The sequence below is a fragment of the Stegodyphus dumicola genome, chromosome X2 (assembly GCF_044657685.1).
Source record: "Stegodyphus dumicola isolate Sdum_Otavi_A_Nest chromosome X2, ASM4465768v1".
Taxonomy (NCBI): Eukaryota; Metazoa; Arthropoda; class Arachnida; order Araneae; family Eresidae; genus Stegodyphus; species Stegodyphus dumicola.
Window position 1 is genome coordinate 146,640,775 of NC_140781.1, and position 22,681 is coordinate 146,663,455.

A 22,681-nucleotide genomic window follows, 5' to 3' on the forward strand; every position below is an offset into this window, starting at 1 on the left:
GAGGAGGAGTAAACGTCAACGATCCCACGGTCAAAAAATCTTTTGTCGCATAGCCCAATTCTTTTAAAACGTAGGTAAATTCACCCTTCTTGTGGTTGTAGGACTGGAAACCCTCTAGATCGAGCACGATAAAGTTTTCTGAACACGCCATGGCGATGAATACGGTGATGTCTTCCACAAACAGGAGCAAAAAAGAGAATCGAAAAGGTATATATGTATAACAGGGAAGATCTAGAAAGGGGGGGGGAAACAATAAAACGTTTTAGAGTTGTCGTCTTGAAAGAGACATTTTTCTTTTCAAAGGGTTAAGAAGTTTCAAAGGTCTTTTTAAATGAAGTTATGATTATTATCATTATTAAAAAAAACTAAGAATCAAATCGAGTTTATAGATAACCATATTCATAGGACCAAAGGGACTTACCAGCTCAGTTCACGTCTTCTTGTGTTCTATGAAGAAATCTCGCGGAGGACACACACTTTTATACTCGCGCGACATCTGTCGGGATCGCGACCCCATCTAAATGTCAGAGTCATTCCAACCTCTTAAAAGGATCGGAATGAAAGAAACACTTTGATAAGAAATATATTTATGAAAAGATATCTGAGGGTCGTGAGAACAATTTCTCTCCCCACCCCCGCCTATTTCAAAAAAAATAATAAAAAGTCTTTCTTGGATCGCGTCAAGATTACAAAACAACTCACAGGACTTGTTTATCTCGATCTTGTCAGGGTCACCGTTTCACATAAGAAGATGGATGGACCCTGAACTTTAGACATGATAAAAATTAACTCTACCCGCCTTTTGTCTGGGAATAGGGTCTCACCGTTTCTAAAAATAGACCAGATCCCATTCTTGGAATTCTATTCTTTAAGAAAGGAGGAGTGATGGTCTATTTTTAGAAAGTGTGAGACAACATTCCCAGACAAAAGGGGGGGTAGAGTTAATTTTTATCATGTCTAAGACATGAAAAAAATTAACAAAAAGTTTTTTTTTTTTTTTTTTTTTTTTTTTTTTTTTTTTTTTTTTTTAAGGCTGAAACATTTTTCTGAGAGAGCTGAGAAAGATTTTTCCTCCCAATCTTTTTCGACGATGAAAAGGGAAAAACTACTGATCCGATCTCCCTACGCTTTAGGGAAAAAATACTTATGAAATATTCATGTGTTGAAATTGGCTATTCAAATAAGTGACATTTTGTTTCTCATTGGAACTGTTCAACGGCGAGTCCATTCGTCTCATTCTTTGGGGTAGGGGATGAAAGTACAGCGGTTTGTTGAAATCGATGATAGTTTCCTCTTTAGTCGGCGGAACTGTAAATCTATCCCGTGTTAACTCTTCTAATCTCTTTGAAAGTCTTTCCACTTGCTCTGCTAAGGTTTCCTCGGTACTCATGATCTCTCTTAGTTTAGGGAAGTCTTGACGTATTGGCTAGAGAACAGAGGGTTTTTTTCTCTCCATACATATATCATGTGGGAGCGTGTAATTTATAAATTCTTGTGAAATCTTTCTACGTCTTGTGTAACTTGGAAGATTCGTCTTGTGTAACTTGGAAAATTCGTCTTCTTCTCGTCGATTGGGCTGGAGTTATAGAAAAGAAATGGGATTGGAAAGAAATCAACATATTACAAAAAAAGGGAACTTTTTTTTTCTATTTTTTTTTCTCTAGGGATTTACATACCTTTTCATTCATGAACATTCAAGGGTTCTCTCCAAGACCAAATTTTAGAAGAGGACCACAAAGAGTACACTTGAGGATCCTCTTTCAGGTCTAGGTGAGATAAGGGTTGAGACCAATATTCTTGGGTCTCTAAAGCATCCCAACTTAGACATTTATTATTATTATTATTAGAAAGTTCATCCTCCTCCTCCTCCTCATCGTCGCACGAGTTCTCCTGGGGAGATTCTTCCGCCTCCTCTTCGTCTTCGACAGCTTTGCTCTCGGAGGGGTAACAATGTAATTTCCGGAAAACGTAACTACCCTCCATCAAACGGTATCGAAAATTTCTCACCTTGTTCTCGGCACAATGAATCATCTTTTGGAAATATTGGTGTCGCGTGCATTTCGATTTGTTCCGCCACTCGGTTTTCCCTGGGATGTAAAACTCATAAATGGATCGCTGGCAGAGCTTGCTGAAAAATTCGGCTTTATCGTATCCATTGACGTAGATCACCTCCACATTTTCGGTCAGTATTTTAAGGATTGTAGGAAGATGCTCGTAGGAAAGACGACCCTCGGTCCATTGCAGGCCGTGTCGGTTATTTGTAGTCTGGTTGACCACAGCTTGATTGCGGGACGATAAGTCATCGTAATGGACAGGAGGGAGAAAAATCATGGATCCGCATAAGGTTAAATCGCAAGTGATGTAGCCCAGTTCTTTCAAGATGAAACATATATCTCCCGTCTTTGGATCATAACAGTGAAAGTATTCCATGTCCAGAACAATGTAGGAATCTTTGAGAGGTTTGGCACTCAAAATGTCCATCTTCTTCAATTGAGGAAAAAAAGAAAACAAAATTCTCTCTCTCTCGCTGTGTGTCCTGAAGGAAAAAATGGATAGCGGTTTCTCGCCGTCTCTTCTTTTATATATATAGAGAGAGAAGGTTGCACGTGACAGGTCGTATGAATTCTGGGAAAGGTCACATTCGTATATATTTGTTTTTTGAATAATATCGTGCGTATCTCAATACACATCCATCATAATAATAATAAAGGTCACCTTGGAAAGAAAAAAACATGGAACTCGTGCTCGACTTTGAAGGTTTCTACGATTCTCAAGGAGCCTTTATTGTGAAAGAATTGGCTTACGTCACATTGGACGGTACTTCTCGAGGGGTATTTGTTTTTAAACCCCCGTTTCCATGGCAAATGCTCACCGAGAAAGAAAAACGAACCGCTGTGTGGGCAAGTGATTATTATCACGGCTTGTCGTGGTACGAAGGAGAAATTCCGTACAGTTATTTTCCATGGGTGTTAACGATGTTGACGGAACCCTTTTCCATGATTTGGGTGCGAGGAGAAATGAAACGGCGGTTTTTAGAGAAATGGTTGCAAAGATCCATTTATTGCATTTCGGGATCGACGCAAGAGATTCTCAAATACAATGGGATCGAACACATGAATTGTCCTAACCATACAAAAGGTTTTTTCCATTGCGCTCTACAAAAAGCAGTTCGGTATCATTATTATTTAAAGACACAGAGAAGAAATTCGCAAGGTCGATCCTGCACAATTCAATCTTGACAGAACTCATTAAAAAAAATACGTATATCACGTTACTTCTTCAACAGCATAGATGGTTCTGAAGCGAAACTTGGAATTTTGAAATAATAGATCAGAGAGAAATCATTCTTAAAAACATATGGTAAAGTCTCGAATCGGCTGGGAGAAAAAAAATTTCTCAGAGGTGAGATAAAAATTCTCTAATGAAAAAAAAAAAAAAAACTTTTGGTTAATTTTTATCATGTCTTAGACATGATAGCTTGAGACATGGAGCTCCTCCTCCTCCTCGAGAAGTCTTGAGAAAGGGAGAGGATTTTCGGTTCCCTTATTCTTGAGGGGTCTTGACAAATTGAGAGGTTCCTCCTCTTCGAAAGAGAGAGAAGTTTTGGTTCCCTTATCCTCGAGGGGTTTTGACAAATCGAGAGGTCCCTCATTTTCGAGGGGTCTTGATAAATGGAGAGGTTTTTCATCTTCGAGGGGGTTTGATAAAGGAAGAGGTCCCTCCTTCTCGAGGGGTCTTGATAAATGGAGAGGTTTTTCATCTTCGAGGAGGTTTGACAATGGGAGAGATTTCTCCTTCTCGAGGGGTCTCTCTTCCTCAAGGGGTTTTGAGGAAGGGAGAGGTTTTTCATCCTCGACGGGTTTTGACAAACGGAGAGGAATCTGAACAGGTTTCTCCTCATCCCCATCATTATCGAGGAGGATGAGGATAGGCTTTTGGAAAGGTTTTTTCTTTTTCTTCTGAACAGGCTCCTCTTGATGCTCGGGGAGAGGAATGGGGTAGTTGTTCCACCATTCTATTTTTTCTTGCTCGAGGATTTTTTCAAAAGTCGTAGCTTCTCTAAGATGAGACGAACGAGGAGAGTCCTCGAGAAGAATATAATAGGTATTCTTCCCAGTCTTCTCGATCGAGAGAGGTTCGTGCAAACATTTGTGCAAACATTCACTAAAATGAACGAGAATCCCTTTTGTCTTCTCAAGACGATCCATAATCCTATTCATTTGCGAGACGGTTAGAAAGTGGGACGTGTAAAAATATTTGGCTCGTTTCATTAACAAAATTTGTGCATCCAAAGGTGGAATGTCACGAGCCATCAGCACGTTTTCGTCGGACAAATATTCGTCCTGCATCTTTTGATAACTCCCCACGGTATAATAACCCGCACATTTTGAAAAATCGGAGGCTTTCAGATAAACGACTCCTTGGATGATATAAAAGGAAAGATCAACATATTTATGTTTGAAAGGAATACACGTAGTGAGCCGGGGATGCCTCCTCATGATCCACTTGGACAAAAATACGACTTTGGGGCTCTCCCCTTTTATTTATAGAGAGAAAGAGAGTGTGACCTTCCCTTCCCTCCTCCTCCTCTCTCCCTGCTTCCTCTATCTCTGGACGTCCTTGGATTGGAAAGGGTGACTTTGAAAAAAAAAAAAAAAGAAGGTCATGGTTGGATAATTTTTTGTTTATTAAATTATTACTTTCACTTCCTCATTCCCACACACATTCATCTTTTTAAGAAAAGAAAAAGAGGTCATGGAGATAAGATTTCTTGGAAAGAAGAGAGAGAGAGAGAAACAAAAAAAAACAAATAAAACGGACGTCATAGAGCCTCTATGTGTGTCTGTGTGTGTCTATATAGATATATAAAAAGACGAGAGTACTGGGCGAGATCATTTCTTTTCCATTGGGAGCCATGTCGCTATTAGACGTTTTTCCAACTCAACGGATTTCGAACGGGGAGGATTTGAAGACGCTAAAGCAAATCTCCAACTTGAAAATTTTTTTGGCGTGTCATTGTGCGACATTTATTCCGCATTTACCACCTCATCAAGCGATCGTTTCTTTCAACCACGATGTGTAATCCTCCAACCTGCTCGTTCAGAATATATACAGAAATTTATTCGAATCGCAACAAACGAAAGAGGAATCTCCCTTCTCTTGGAATCGGATGGATCGAGCTTTGAGACGGCCCATTCAAACAGACCGGCGATATACAGATCCGCGCACGAGTTTTCGGTGGAAGAATATTTTTCTCACGAAACGATATTTTACGTTTGGAGTGAGAACGACGGCTGAGGACGAAGTTCATATTGTTCAAACCACAGCCGCTCCTCTCGCCTATTACGAATCATCGTCCCCCAATCTGAAGGAAAGAAGTTTTAAAGTCAGCGACAGGATGAAATATAAGAAATATATTCTAAGACCTTTTCAAAACTATGTCGTTCCCCCGAAAACGCAATATCTCATCGTCACGACCCAGAAGAGTCTCTTTCTCGTCGATCGGTGCTCGTACTCGCTTTGGAAACAATTGAAAGAGGAGATTTCTTTCCAATCGCCGATGATGTTTCAAGAAAAAGAAGAAGAAAACCCTCCGCCACCTTTACCCATCCCTTCCTTAGATGATAAGAGGAGCTGGACCAAACCGTTATTTCCCGAAACAAAATCGACCCGGCAACGGAATGAAATTGAAGTCATCACGATTGAAGATGAGGAGGAAGAAAAAAAATTACCTCTTAAAAAACGGTCGACTTACCGGAACCTACCTGGCGTGCAAGATCCGCTTCAGAATCCAGAAGCTTCTTCTTCTTCTTCCCCGACTTGTTCAAACAGGCAACCTCTTTCGGACTCCTGACAGACAGAACCTCTTCAAGTATCCTCTTCTTCTTCTTCTTCTTCTTCTCCTCCAACCTGTCCCGACATCGTAGAGGTAGAATGTCAGACGGGTCCACAAGCTTCAAAACGACCCGACATCGTAGAGGTAGAATGTCAGCCGGGTCCACAAGTTCCAACAGGTCCAGAAATCATGGAGGTAGAATCACAGCCGGGTTCACAAGTTCCAACCGGTCCAGAAATCATGGAGGTAGAATTTCAGCTGGGTAAACAAGTTCCAACGGGTCCAGAAATCATGGAGGTAGAATCGCAGCCGGGTCCAGACATCCTAGATCCCTCCACTCATCCCAAAAAGACTCCAAGTGTTTCAAGACAGCCTTGTGAGGATCCAGCCCTTCCCGTATGGAATGATTATATGGACATACAAAATTTGGTGCAACAGGAAGGAGAAGAGAATAATCATACGGATGGGTGGGTCAAAGACTGTTTAGATCATTTAACCTCGAATGAAATTGAACTGTTATGGAATTGCATTTCTGAAATCACATCGGAAATGGGATAAAAACCAAAACAAAAAAAAACAATTTTTTTAATAACAAATGGGAGGAGGGTCATGATGTCAATTTAAAAAAAATATTATATAGAGTCCAATCTTGGTGGTTCACTTCAGTTTTCCAGCATGAGGTGATCCACGTTTCCCGAAATATGGATCCCATTCCAAGAGAGATTGTGTAGAGCCTTCACTTCAGTTCTTTTTTTTCCTACCAAGAGGAGAGGGTCCCCAAAGGGCTACCCATGTCCAAAGAGAGAAAGTGTAGAGCGTTCATTTCAGTTTTTTTTCCAAGTTTAGGGGAGGGAGGTCTCAAAATGACACCCCCCCATTTTCAAAGAGAGATAGTGTAGAGCGTTCATTTCTGTTTTTTCCAAAGTTAGGGAGTTTTCAAATGGCTACCCATTTCAGAGAAAGAGAGAGAGAGAGAAGGTGTAGAGCGTTCATTTCAGTTTTCCAACATTAGAAGGTCCCAAAATACCTTCTGAATTCAAAGAGAGATCGTGTAGAGCGTTCATTTCCAGTTCTCCAAGATCAGAAGAAGAGGGTCCGCTTTTCCCAAAAGGGCTTTCCGCATTCAGAGACAGCGAAATGCAGACTTCAGTTTTCTCCCTCCCCAAGAATAGAGGGTCCCAAAATGGCTTCCCATTTCAAAGAGAGAGGGAGAGGCGTTCATTTCCATTCTCCAAGAAAGGGTCGTCTGCTTTTTCCCAAAATGGCTTCCCAATTCAAAAAGAGAGAGAGAGAGAGTAAAAGGGTGTGTAGAGCGGTCATGCTCATTCTCCAAGATAGGGTCGTCAGCTTTTTCTCAAAACGGCATCTCCCCATTCAAAAAGAGATCGTAACCAATTTTTTCCAGTTTTTACCAAGATGGGGGGGAGAAGAAAACCTAGGATGGAATAACACGACACACAGAGAGAAAGAGAAAAAAAACGCCATCTTGTCATTTTCTGATAGGGTACCGGTGTTCGAATACTTTTGTGACCGACTGTCTGATTATACTGGGAGAACCATAAAATCGGAAAAGCGATGGGTTTCACAGTTAACGAGGCAATCGAAGACAGACTGGGAAAGAGAGATCCTTTTTTTTAGCTGAGAAGCAGATTGCCCTGGAAATCCGTGACTCTGACCATATAATTTCTCCATAGACTCTTTGAACGGTATTCAGGAGACATCCTCCATGAGGGAAAAAAATCTCCCCTTCCCCTTCTAAATCGACTGGAAAGAGAATGAGGTGGAAGAGATCCATCCACGAGAGATCATACTCTTGAACGTCAGACAAATATGAAGTCGAATAGCTTAAACAAAAAATGCTTGAAAAGTCATCGAGTCTCGAAAATCTAGGTCTCTCTCTCTGAAGGAAATGAGAAAATGGGAATCTGCGTTTTTCTTCCTCAACAGCTGACATTCATCTGAAGTGACACTCGAAATGCTTAAATAGATAAACGAGAGTCCATTCTTAAAAAAAATGGCGCTGTGTCGTCAATTGGAGAATCGAGTCGGCTGGGAAAATATTTTGAGAGCCAGGAAAAAAAATTTTTCTAACTTAAAAAAAAAAAAAAAAAAACTTTTTGTTAATTTTTATCATGTCTTTAGACATGATAAAAATTAACTACCTTCCCCTTTTGTCTGGGAATGGGAATGTTGTCTCACCGTTTCTAAAAATAGACCATCACTCATCCTTTCTAAAAAGAATAAAATTCCAAGAATGGGTTCTGGTCTATTTTTAGAAACGGAGAGACAACATTCCCAGACAAAAGGAGGGTAGAGTTAATTTTTATCATGTCTAGAAGACATGATAAAAATTAACCAAAAGTTTTTTTTTTTTTTTTTTTTTTTAGAGTTAGAAATTTTTTTTTCAGGCTCTCAAAATTTTTTCCCAGCCGACTCGATTCTCCATTGACAAGACAGCGACATTTTTTTAAGAATAAACTCTCGCTTATCTATTTAAGCATTCCCAGTTTGGCTTTAGATGAGTGTCAGCCGTTGAAGAAAAAGCATCCTGTCACTTGGGAGAGACATATTTTGAGGAGTCAACATGTTGTGTGGACCGTTGAGATCGATTTTTCTCTTCCCATTGTGTGGACATTGTTGAGCGTTTTGTGAAGCTCTGAAAGAATGGAGGGGTTTTGATGGAGAATATTTCTTTTTATTGAATTTTTAAAAAAAGATTTAAGAGTGACATTTTATAACAGGTTTTACATGGAAAGAAGGTCCTTCTTCTAGTTTGACGACTTCTTTTTCTTGGGAGATGTTTCTATTGGAAAGATGGAAGGAAAGATGATTCCCACATTGAAGAAGGTTCATGAGAAACTCGTACGGATCTTGGTTCTCTTTTCGAGCCGATATATCATACGGAATCCGGGACATGTTTTGCAATCGCTCCAGTTCCTCCTCGTATTTTTGCTTGCTCGCCAATTTCATGCGGGGACGAAACTGGTCCAGAATATACAATTCCTGGGGTTGAGTCACTCGAGAGAAAGCGACATATTGTTGAAATCGATTAAAAGGTCCGTGCATGTAAATTGCGATCGACGGAAAGGTGGCTCCTTGGGTTTTATGAGCCGTAATCGCTTCGGCTAACATCAAAGGAAACTGTTCGCGATAAAATGCGAGTGTTTTCGTCGAACAGGTGTCAATACGAATGGAGACGCGATCGATAGGAGCTAGACTATTCGAAAATTGCAGCCAGACTCGCGTCACAACTCCGTCTTCATCCTGGTCTATTTGGTGTAGTGTTCCAATTGCTCCATTCATCCATCCTTTGGATCTGTCGAGCGTTTTAGTCAATTGATATCGCGCTCCTCTTTGTAAATGGAGGACGGATTCGAGATTCGCCATCTGAGATCGATGTAAATGTTGACTCCGTTTCATCATCCTCTTCCGCAATTTTTCGCTCTCGGAATAAATCACGTCTCGAGCCAGACACGAACAGTACGTCCCTCGGGATTGGGGACGTTTCATATTATATTTCTCTGCATCCTTGCTCGAAAAACAGAGAATAATAGCTTCGCGAGGAATTTCGTCGAAACTGCGAACGCGGAACTGAAAAAATGCCACATCGTCCGGTTCTAAAAAGTGATTTCTCGTTAAACGATCGAGTCTCTCCTCGTAATCCAGAGAGAATCGCATACATTCGACTAGTTCATAGTAGAGCGTGGATTGAGGCGTCCACCACCCTTCAGAATAAAAAATGGGCATGTCGCGAATCGGTTGGAGCTGCTGCAAATCTCCGAATTTAATCATATGCACATTCCCAAACGGTTTATCCGACACATGACACAATTGTCGAAGTTGCTGGTCGAGGCGCGAAAATAAATTGGATCCGATTGTGGAAACGTCATCCAAAATCACCATCCGTAAAGGAGCATACAGGGGTCTGTAATAGTCTAAAGTCTCTTGGGTCAGAGGTCGAACAAAAGTCCCGTTCATTTGAAGACGCAGGGCATGATGCAAAGTATCTCCCGTAATGTAAACCGCTCCTTGAGCACTAAGTGCGAGTTTGAGAACCGAGCACGCTTCGCTAAAAAGAGGCGTTCGAATCAGAGTTTGGTATAAAGCTTGGATCAGGAAAGATTTACCCGTTCCGGCAGATCCTTGCACAATAATATCCAGAGGAGGGGGACGTTTCGATTCAGGTAACGCGTAATAGGTGTACAAACGGACGAGAACGTAGATCAGGAAATTGTATTGCTCTTTATTACATTGTCGAATACATTTTTGATAGGCTTCTTCGGACCACATATCCTTATACTGCAAATTCGTATAGCTTTCCCACTGCTTGGGAGGAAGATGTTTCTTTCGAGGTCGGGAGTTCTTTTTAAGAACAGCATAACGTTCCCTTTGAAGTATTCGTTCTCGCTCTCGATTAGCTGAATTGCTTCGCCAGCGTCGTTTCTGTTCACGCATTTTTTCCCTAAGATGTTCTCTACTGGATAGGCTCATCGTGACACCACTCAAAAAGGTGAAGTGTGTGTATAGAAAATCACTTCCTTTAATTTATATACATATACTTTTTGAGGAGGAGGGGGTGTGTGTGAAATGACCTCGTCTCGAAACGAACCAATAGCACTTCGAGAAGACTTGGAACGAGATAGGTTTCTTAGAAAGAGAGAGAGCGACACAAAAAAAATATATAAAAAATCAGAATGATTTATCCGTCGACCTCTGGGCTAAAAGTAAACAAACAAAATTTGAAAAGGTCAAGGTGAACTCACTGAATTCATCTTAGAAATCAGATAGGAAAAAAAAATGAGGTTACCCATGTTTCCTCTTCAACAACATAGACTCATCTAAAACGAAACTCGGAATGCTTACACAAATAAACAAGAATCCATTCTTAAATAAAAAATGGGGACGTCTTGTCGATCGAGTGGGCTGGAAAAAATTTCTGTTACTCTGAAAAAAAAAAAAAAAAAAAAAAAAAAACTTTTGATTAATTTTTATCATGTCTTCTAGACATGATAAAAATTAATGAACCCCCTTTTTGTCTGGGAAGGATGTCTCACTCTTTCTAAAAATAGACCATCACTCACCCTTTCTAATAGCAACAATTCCAAGAATGAGTCATGGTTTGTTTTTTCGAATTTTCGAATGGGTGAGACATCCTTCCCAGACAAAAAGAGGGGACAGTTAATTTTTATCATGTCTATAAGACATGATAAAAATTAACCAAAAGTTTTTTTTTTTTTTAACTCAGAATTTTTTTTCCCAGTGAACTTGGCTGGACAAGACATCTCCGGATTCTTTCTGGAATGGACTCTATGATCTATTTAAACATTTCGAGTCCCGAGTTTCGCTTCAGTTGAGTGTGAGCCGTTCTAGAAGAAGAAACCATCCTGTGACTGGATAGAGAGAACTATTCCTTTTTTCCATTCACCCGTTGTGTTGAACCGTTCAGATATTTGCTTTTATTAATATTTTTTTTTCCTAACCCACGCGTCTTTAAACAATAGAATAGTTTGAAAGGGTCAACCCATTTTATAGATATCAACCTCATACTTTCATCTCAACGGGAAGGAAGGAGCAGGCGACGAGAACTAAGCATGTCTGTTTATCGAGTAGACGCATCGGGGAAAGAACGATACCCGACCGACCCCCAACATCCTCATTACGAATTATACGTTACGGATCCTGAAGGAAATCCTATCTTGGCTCGAGACAAAAACGGTCATGAGTATTACGCGGTAGATTTAAACGGAAACCAATACATTTTAGCTCCTCGACGGTATGCCCGAACGGCTTTTGGACGAGAATACTACCCGAAATTTCAAAATGGGGACGAGTACTCGCTTTATACGTCTGTTTTATTCCCTTATGCCAAAGACGAATCGGGGCATGAAATGTATCCTAAAAAGGCGGATGGAGTCGAATATTGTTTAACGGCCGGCGATCGAATTCGTTATGCTCGCGATGCCTGGGGAAACGAGTTTTATCCTCGAAGAGCGGATCAGCAAACGGAATACCTCTGTGAAGAAGTGGGGTATGCGAAAAGAGCCGACGGATCCGAAACGTATCCTAAATTTTATATCTACACTTCTGGTTAAGATCTCTCTCTCTATCGAAAGAGAAGAAAATAATAAAGAGTGTGTTACTGCAATGGAGCATTCTGACGCGGAACCTGTTTCTTATTCCATTTGGTGTGTGAAATGCCGAACCAAGACCGATACGGTCGACGTCCACTATCGCATGTCGAAAAATCGACGGCCGATGGTCACGGGAAAATGTCAGGCGTATGGAACCAAGAAACAACAGTTTATTACAAATGCTTCCATTCCACCTGGAATTCAGTTCCTGGATGAGGAGGAAGAAAAAGGAAAATGTTCCGAGTAAGAAGAAACAAGTATATTCAAATCAAAAATTGGAAAAAGATGGATCTTACTATTATATGCTCTCCTAAAGCGGGTGGTTCACCTTTACAGTTTGGCATACAGACGGATTCGCATAATCCGGTTCCAAGACTCGTGAATTTTCCTCAACCGGCAACTCCACCCTTAGATACTTCTTCTTTGAATGAGTTTTCTAGCATTCTGAAAGAATATCTAAACGTCGTGAGAGAATTGATTCTTCCCCTGCAACGAAATGTTGAAGAAAAGAGCTCTGAATATGGAAGCAAGGACACGGATCCAAAGCCAAATTCGGAGGGTTGAAAGGGATAGGTGTAAGTCCATTATTAAAAAAAAGAAACAATGGTGATGTCATGTCTTGTCGATCGAGTCGGCTAGAAAAAATTCTCTAGATAAGATTAAAAAAAAAACTTTTGGTTAATTTTTATCATGTCTTACAGACATGATAAAAATTAACTCTCTCTTCTTTTTTGTCTGGGAAGGATGTCTCACCCTTTCTAAAATTAGACCATCACTCACCCTTTTTCAAGGCAATTATTCCAAGAATGAGTCATGATCTATTTTTAGAAACGGTGAGACAACCTTCCTAGACAAAAAGGAGGGACAGTTAATTTTTATCATGTCTAGAAGACATGATAAAAATTAACCAAAAGTTTTTTTTTTTTTTCATCACTTAGAAAATATTTTCCAGAGCTCTGAGAATTTTTTTTCCCAGTGGACTCGATGATCCAAACAACAAGACATCCAAAATTGTTTCTAGAAGAAACTCTCGCTTCTCTATTTAAACCCCTCGCGTTTCCAACTTCAGATCCGTGTGTGCTGTGCACTCAACCTAGAATTGCGCTTCTCCTCCCTCCTGGAAAGAGCCTTTTTTTTTCCTGAGCTCTTAGCATTTTTTCTCAGCTTCATTTCCATTCTCCAGGTTTCTGTCTCCTCCTTTCCGTTAACACTGCAAAATTTCTAAATTTCTTATCACTCGGAGCTTGGAAATCTGTCATCAAAAAAAAAACATGACATAGCTCTGCTTTCAAGAAGTCGGTTTGGATTCGTTAGGATCATGGCTGATTTTCCATGACGGCTCTCCAACCTCAATATTAGAGTTTGAAAGGAATAAGGAAAAAAGTTCGTCCTAGATATGCAACGAAACGTAAAAAGAGCGACGAGGATCTAAAAAAGCTACGACTCTTTCCAGGAGGGGGAGGGAGCAATGGATATTCAGGTGAGTCCACAGCATGGACTGCACGAAAATGAAACGGCTTCCGCAGATAACAGAATGTTCGAGATGTCTCTCGTCGATCAAGTCAGCTGGTAAAATTTTTCTAAGAGCTGAGAAAAATGTTCGCATACCTTCACAGAAATTTTTTCCAGGAGGGAGAAGTGTGTATCCAGGTCGAATTCACAGCACAGACTGAACTGAAGTTGGAAAAACGAGTGGTTTAAATAGAGAAGGGAGAGTTCCTTCTAGAAACAATTTGGATCTGTCTTGTTTGGATCATTGAGTCGGCTGGGAAAAAATTCTCAGAGCTTTGGAAAAAATTTCTGAGTGATATAAAAAAAAAAAAAAAAAAAACTTTTTGTTAATTTTTATCATGTCTTCTAGACATGATAAAAATTAACTCTCTCTTCTTTTTGTCTGGGAAGGATGTCTCACCGTTTCGAAAAACAAACCGTGACTCATTCTTGGAATAATTGCCATGAGAAGGATGAGTTTTGGTTTCGTTTTCGAAACGGTGAGACATCCTTTCTTGACAAAAAGAGGGGACAGTTAATTTTTATCATGTCTATAAGACATGATAAAAATTAACAAAAAGTTTTTTTTTTTTTTTTTTTTTTTTCAGAAATTTTTTTCTCCCCCTCCAACCAACTCAATGGACTAGACGATGAGTTTTTAAGAATGGACATTTTGTTATTTATGCAGATATTCCGAGTTTCGCGTCAGGTAAATGCGCGCTCACCTTAGATTGGATTCCCTTCAGACAGGTCTAGAGATTGGATAACCCATCAAGAATTCTTCAACAGGTTTTTGGGAAAAAGAAATCGTCAAGAAGTGAGTATTGATTTTGATATTTTCTTTTCAACCTTGGGTCAGGTTCTAGTACATTCCTATACTAATTCCATTGTATTTAAAAAAAATAATGTCAGCACGGACTGATCTGACCCGAAACGCTTGCCTATCCAGTTGGCTGCTGGAGGGAGGGGGGAAAAAGAAATTTGTTTTGAAGGATATGTCAATTCTTTTCTAAAAATAGTTTTCTAAGAAAAGAATGAACTTTTGTTGGAAATCTATTTTTAGAAACATGTCTAGACAACATGTTGACAAGAAAAAAATTCTTTTTTTTTTTCCTGAGAGTGAAATGATTTTTTTCTTTCCACCCACTTTTCTTATTCTTTGGGAGGAAGGAAGAACTTCCCTTCCCCCCGCCTTTTTTCCACTAGTATTTATATAGATCCGAGTTTTTCTGCTTACAGGGTTCATTCTCGTTCTTCCTTCTCAACCGAGCAAAACTAAAATGTCGACCGATGCCGTTGCAGTTCTACCTACCCTGGTGGAAATCACGCCCGTCTGTCATCTCGAAGTAGCTGATCAATGGGAACCGCTCTCCCTTTTCGAAGAATGGTTTCGGGACCCGGAGCGTATGGAACAAATCGTCCAAGAAACCATGTGCTATTTATCATGTTACGATGGAAAAATCCTGCATTATTTTTCGTCCATCGAAGTTTTCAAGCACTTTGCTTTCCAATCGATGATGGAGGCAGGAACCTTTCGCTTACACGCTTATCTGCGATGGGAAAATGTGATCGCCGTCGATGCTGGAACTTTTTAAAACTGTTTTACGTTTCACCCGAGTGGGTTCATATTCTTCAAACCGGAGAAGCTTCTATCCGTCTTTATGGATGGGAAATGGAATCAGAAGCCGACGGGTATCGTATGATTCCCTATCGACTGCGAGCTCGCTCCGTGTATATTATTCACGGACCTCTTTACTACCAACTCCAATTTCATGACAAGACGGTGTTTGCCGTAGACGCCCTCTCCAGGAAGAAAATGGAGTCTTTACGAGCGTTGCATCCTGAACAGCATTTCCAATTCCCTGCTCGCGAGGAAGAGAGGAGAAGGAAAAGATCCAGAAGGAGGAGACACCTAAAGAGGTACTAAAAAGAAGTCGGAAGGTAGAAGCATATTTGTTTTTTCATTAACGGAAAAAAAAACTGTGGATCATTCTTTGTATATTTCTTGGGAAAAAAAAGACTAATAGTCATAATAGAGGGAGTTAGGAGGGTCCCCATCTATATATAACTCTCTATATAAATCGGAAGCGTCAACAGGACGGTCCACCCAAAACAATCTACCTTATCTTTCTCAGAGCAGAGTGGAAGAAAGGCCAAGATGCGTGGACTCATTGGAAGCAAAAAAATTCGAATGGTTTAAATAGATAAGTGAGAAAAGATTTTGAGAGGTGTTGTTTTATGGATGGAGCTGGCTGGGAAAAAAAATTGGCAAAGCTCAGAGAAAAATTTCCTGAATTGAAAAAAAAAAAAAAAAAAAAAAAAAAAAAAAGAAAAAAAACTTTTTGTTAATTTTTATCATGTCTTATAGACATGATAAAAATTAACTCTCTCTTCTTTTTGTCTGGGAATGATGTCTCACCGTTTCGAAAAATAGACCATCACTCATCATCCTTTCTAAAATAATAGAATTTCAAGAATGGGATATGTTCTATTTTTCGAAACGGTGAGACATCATTCCAAGACAAAAAGAAGAGAGAGTTAATTTTTATCATGTCTATAAGACATGATAAAAATTAACCAAAAGTTTTTTTTTTTTTTTCCATAACTCGAAATTTTTTTCCAGAGCGCTGAGAAATTTTTCCCAGTCGACTCACTCATCCGAACAAGACATCTAAAATTGTTTCTAGAAGGAGCTCTTATTTTTTTCTATTTAAGGAACTCGAGTTTCAGCTTCCCATCAGTCTGTACTCTGCATTCAACCTGGATACCCATTTTTTGGAGATAGGGGGGAAACTTTCGCAGTTTTTTTTTCCTGAAACCCTCTATGGATCAGAGAATCTCACACATATCCTCCTCCGTGGATCGAAATGGACTGACCGCCACATCTGTTTTAGATAATAGTTTTGAATTTTCCACCTCCTCCCCAAGATTGGACTATCTCAATATTTTTTTTAAAGAAAAACGAAATTATTTTTTATGATTATTCTACAATTTTTAGTTTTTTCTTCCCCCCCCCCACTCTTTAAGAAGAATAAAAACATAAAGCACATTGAAACAGTTCCGATAAATTTTGAAACTGAAAATCCATCACCTTGTTCTCCACGGGACTAAAATAAGTTTTCCCGGTCTGATGGTATGGGGTATAGCGGAGAATCCGGCTAGGGCGGTCCGACGTATCAATCCAGAGATCCGTCGTTAAGGATCGGTAAGGGCGAAAAGGGGCTCGAGAGATCCATTGCTGAATAGTCCGTTGACTTTTCGAACTCATCCAAGTCCCTTGCTGGGAAAGGCAAGTCACGAGTTCCGATCCTCGAAAATAGAGCGTGCCCGACCCCAAGTAAAACGTGAGGGGAATTGTCTTGGCGAAACGGAAACGAATCGCGAGGGAAAAAGTCTCTCGCCGTAACCACTCCATGGCATTTGGTTTTCTCTCTCTCTCTCTCTTTCTCCTGAGGATGAGATGGAAAAAAAAAAGAAAAGACAACTTTTCTCTCGGTTTCTTTTATATATAGGAAGAGAGAGGGGGGAGGGTTCTCGAAAAGACTCATGGGAAATTTCTTCTTCTTCTTCTTTTTGGGGCAGGTGGGAGGAACTCGTTTTTTTTTGGTGGAGAGAATGCGTCGGATGACATCCCTAGACATTTAAAAAAAGAATAGATAGGATGGATTCTTCAAGTGGGAAATGCGGGGTGGCTAAGGGATCTTATTCCATTTTTTTTACTTTTCTAAATAACAAATAGAATCGGGTGGATTCCATTTATCTCCTTCTAAAAAATATAGCAACACTTGATCCTTCCCGTCCTTTTTCATTTCCTGTTGACGTGTTAGATACTTTAGAGCCTCTTCGATTTTAATTAAGTAACCCCGATAGACCATCCGATCATCAATACTCCCGATATTGCGTTCGAGAGCCATTCTATAAGCAGCTTGAGATTGGAAAGGAGAATAATTATCAAAGTAGGTATTACGGCGTAAATGTTTAGGATGTTCGACTATAAAAAAATATTGTGTATAAATGCATTGATCTAATCCCGTAAATTCTAGTTTGATTAAGGGATACTGAGCCACGTCCGAGGGTTGGTAGGCGAATCGGTAGCCGGACTCTTCTTCAAATTCCTGATACGCGACTCTGAACCATTTGAATCGAGGGTCGTCATCTTTCTTGAAGCGTCTTTTATCCATTTTTCCATGCGGGAAATCCCATTCATCTTCATAAGCTAATTTAGCCTTGTACCGATCATAATCGTCTTGTAAATTGGGATGGAGAGTCGGATAAATATGGTTTTCAAATTCATCTTGAAGCACCGATATTTTTTCCAAATCGAAGGGTGGTTCGATACGTTTATTTTTTAAAAGCTGAATTAAATAATTTTGAAAACAGTATGGCATTTTTCGATGAATCATCACCACCTGTCCTGATGAGGTCTTTACCACTCAACCATATGAAGTAGAGTATTTGTTTCTCTGGATCATCTGAAAAAAGGAAAAAGATAGAAAAATTCCTTGATTACCTATCCACTCAATGAATACATTTATGAACAGCAAATTTCACTAATTGTTGGAGTGCTAGCATGGCCATAAATCGATGACAAGATTTCGATCGACAAGATGGACATTGCTGTGGCTGACGATGTTGAGGTTTGTAAATAACAGTCCATAAAAACTTGAGATGTACCTTTTGATGAATTTTTTCTCGAGTGGGTTCATTCGCCACGTACAGTTTTTCAATATGAAGTCGTTCCAGATCCGCATTCAATTGCTGAATAAATTCCTTCGTATGTGTTTTCAGGTCTCTGGCTATAAACCGGACGCAGTTCGTAAGAGTATATCCATCAGAAGTGACAGCCAACACACCAACAATTTTTTGGTGGAGCTTGGTCTGTGAGGACTTCTTCTTTCTAGAGCACTGATGAGTGGATGACGAGGGAGGAGAAGACAGTATTTCCAAAGAATGAGTTGGAGAAGGAGAAGACTTTTTCGGTACTCTAAAAACGGGTGAAAATGGTCCATAAAATGTGGGTTCCGTATCTGGAATATCCTCAACGGGATCTTCTTCACATGAAATGACTAAGTTATCCGTTGCCATGTGTTCGCTATCTTTTATCAGAATGAACCCCGATTTCTTTTTCAACCATTTATATACTAAGAGAGGGGGGGAATAAAATAGGTAGAGGTATCGAGATATCGTTGAAAAATATTTTTAAGAACTAGGAGAAAAAATTCTTCAGTAAAAAAAAAAAAAAAAACACTTTTTTTAATTTTTATCATGTCTTTTAGACATGATAAAAATTAACTCTACCCTCCTTTTCGTTTTGAATGATGTCAACATGTTGTCTACACATGTTTGTAAACAATAGACTTCCAAGAAAAACATGATCATTCTTAGAAATCTATTTTTAGGAAAGGTGAGACATCATTCAAAACAAAAAGGAGGGTAGAGTTAATTTTTATCATGTCTAAAGACATGATAAAAATTAACAAAAAGTTTTTTTTTTTTTTTTTTTTCACCCGATTCGATTGACAAGAAATCCCAGTTTTTTTTAAGAATGGAATTTCTCTTCTATATATTTCAGCATTTAAATTTTTGATTCAGATCCCTCTGTGGTGTTGAAAAAGCCTGCACTTCAACTCTCCTGGAAACAGTTTAAGCCATGTCTTCTCTCAAGATTCTCTTTAGATCCAGCAAAGATGTGGATTGAGTCTCGTGAAAACAGTTCATTGTTCAAGAAATTCATAGAAGGATGGGGAGGTCTTTTTAAATGTACTATTTCTTTTTATTAACTCTTTTCTTATGTTTACGACCTTGACAACTTGTTGCTTTCTCAACTTCAGGTTTTTTGGTCGGCTGTCTAAAATCAGCTCTTACCTCAGTGGACGATGCATCAAACTCCATTGTACTGAATTCTCCATTTCCCGAAAAGACTTCTTTCAACATGTGGATGGCTTCTTTGGTCAATTCTAATGTTTTATCTATCGTCTTATTCTTTTCATTTTCTCTACGTTGGAGGATAGCGGGAGTTAAAAAAGGATTTTGACAACAGGGTTCAAATTCTTTCGTTTTGTCTTTGCGATCATGACGATGTATTTCTATAATCTTGTCATCCGTATCATCGGGGTTTATCCATATTTCCAAATCTAACTCTTTACCTTCAGAATTTTTGGGAGATAGATGAATAAGTACAGGATCCATCGCCATGGTTAAATTATTGCTTCTTCCTTTTTTATTCCTCTTCTCCCTCTTCATTTTTTTTTCAAAGTTTTTTTTTTTATATAATCCACTCTTCAAGTCCCATATTCAACGAATATATTTCTGACTTTCTTTAAAAGCTTGCAATAGCCACTGAAATCGGTATCGTATCAAGTAGGCCAGAGCTCCAAAGTAAAATAATAGAATTAAACAGACGACATAATAATGAATCTTCAATACGTTGCCCAGTAAAGCGAAAAGAATCGTAGGACCTGCCGTTACCAGTAGTAAATGAATGGCGAACGTTTGTCTCTTCGACCATCCTTACTCTTTGGGGCTTTCGTCTTCCTTTTCAAACCGACTCAATTCTTGGTCCGTTTGAAAATTTTTCTCGATTCATTTGAAATGAGATGTCATTCTTGACCTCTCGAAATTTTAGGAACACTTGTTCCATGTACAATGACATAATCGTACGCTGTGTTGCCTCGCAAGACCCGTTTTGTGAACCGTAAAACCGACTGATTCTCTGGACAATAAATCGGTCGGAATTCAACAGATTGGTCGGTCATACATTCTCGTTTTCCCGTTAACCTATGCTTTTCGTCTATGTGTGTATATTCCAAAACACAGGGGGAAGATAGATCGCCCAGAACTCGATGCACGTAGGGTCCACATTCACAGACGTGTCGTTCGGCGTCCCATCCTAGTCCGGGCACGTTCCACAAATCTCGAACGCAGTAATCGACAGAACAGACCCACGGAGATGTTTGAATCATTCGATTACCTCGTCGATCTAAAGAATGGCATTGACACTGGTATCGGAACGATCCATCTTCTAACGTTTCGTAATAATCGGCTACTTCTTGAACGGGTTGTTGGGTTCGACGATCTATTAAAACATTGAGAGAAGGATCACGGGCTTCTGGATGTTGACAGGGATGGGTGAAAGAGGAATGAGGAGCACAGAGCCATCCCGAGGCCGAAAAAATGGGAATTTCCGAGGAAGAAAGACAAGCGGTCCGAATTCCTTGGGGAATACAATAAGTACCCGGTTCGAGATGATTCCATGTTTTATCAGAAAGAGTGAGTTTTTCGTAAAACGTGGGATTTGTTTCACAGAGCTGAGAACAATCGCAATGGCTATCGGGACACTGAAAGATTTGGAAAGGGCAATACGTCTCGGTTGAAATTTCTGGTAAGGCTAATGATGATGAGGGAGGAATAGAAGGCATCCGGAGATCGGGTTTATAAAAAAGATTCAAGAGAGTCACTAGAAATACAATGCATAGAATGATCGCGCTCGGGTGTATCATTTTTCTTTCTTTCCTCCTTTATAAATTAGAACCGGTTCCGATCCCTACGAGTTCTCATTATACTGTGATTCGACACTTTTCCAAGGACAAGTCGCTTCTGCAACTGTTTCCTCAAGACGTTTACGTGTTCGTCGATCAAGGTATTTGTTATTTGTACGAGAAAACCAACGAAGAAAAAACCTATATTTCAGCTATCCGGCTCGATACGCTGAAGCGGCACGATCTTTTACATTATAAATACATGCTAAAATGGCCTCATACGATTGAAATCGTGTCGTATCCGAATCATCTCACCCATCCGATGGATATTTTAAATTACAGAGCTTGAGGTTCGGTTTTGATGAAAGGAGCCGTATTCTTCACGGCAATATCGTTTTTATTCTCTGTAGTATACCAATGAGCATCGACCTCCCAAATATTTTGAATAGCCTTGCGTTGTGTTTCATAGACGGGATCGTCGAGCGATTTGAGAGGTAATAACGCGTTCGGTTGTAACCGTTGTTCGGCATTCAAACCTTGGTGAACGATCCGTTTCAACATAAACATAAGAAACAAGCGACGTTTTCCAAAGAAAACCAGCGACTCTTCTGTATGGGTATCCATAGCCGGATGAAAAAGTGTGAAATGGCGTCCTTTTTGGGGATCCATCACGTATTGGATGACGATATGATGATACCAATCGCGTTGCCGCATTTGCGAGAGGAAGTGAAGCCGTTGCAATTGACGAAAATAACGTCGGGTTAGACGATACGAATCCATTCTGACTTACTTTTTTATCGCGCCAAGATCTTTCTTTTTTGTTGACAGGATAAACATTCACGATACAGAGCCGGCATTTCATCCAACGCGCGATCTTGTTTTAAAAAATGTCGTTAATTTGGTTTGGAACAACACGCTGCTGCGTCCTTTTTCGGAATTTTTTGCTCTTTCCATAATTGGCACATCTCGTTTATGAATAAAGGCTGGATGCTCGCCATACTTTTATTCGTTTTGGGTTTATACTACTGCTACTTGTATTTCTATAATTTTTCGGTCCCGTCCCCGAAAGTTCCTTCTTCTCCTCGGACGACAACGACGCGTTTCCAATATCAGATCGAGACCTCAAACGACAACGAGGTTTCGTTTCACACCTCCACGGGAAAAACATGGACGTTTCCTCTCCCACCCGAATATTATTTCGCGGAAGGACGGATTTGGGAAAAAGATGAATGTTTTGGACAGCCCGATGATACATGGATCGGCGATGCCTTATTCCATTTACCGATGGTGTACGACGAAACGTCCCAAACATGTCAACCGCCTCTTTTCTGTGAAAATGTTCAACCGAGCTCAAAAGAAACTGTCGTTCCCGCTCACGAGTATACGAAACATCTCCCGTCCTATCAATTTTCAACATCTTTGGATCGAGCTGTAGCTTACACGTGTGATCCAACCCGAAAACGTATGGTTCTAGAACCAGGCTATCGAGTGTCGGATCAATATACGGTTGAATGGGCTTGTGAGGATAAGTCGTCATCGTCGAAACTCGCGATAGGCGATACGAGCGATCAATATTTTGATTGCGCTCGGAGGGAAATTCAAACGTGTCCTCCTCAAACATTTTTTGACGGAAATGAATGTCGACCGCGCATCCCCGGCGCGTTTCAGTATCGGCATCTCGATGTGTTTAAATTCGATCATTTATCGATCGTTGCGAATTGGATTCGGCCCTGGACGACTCTTGA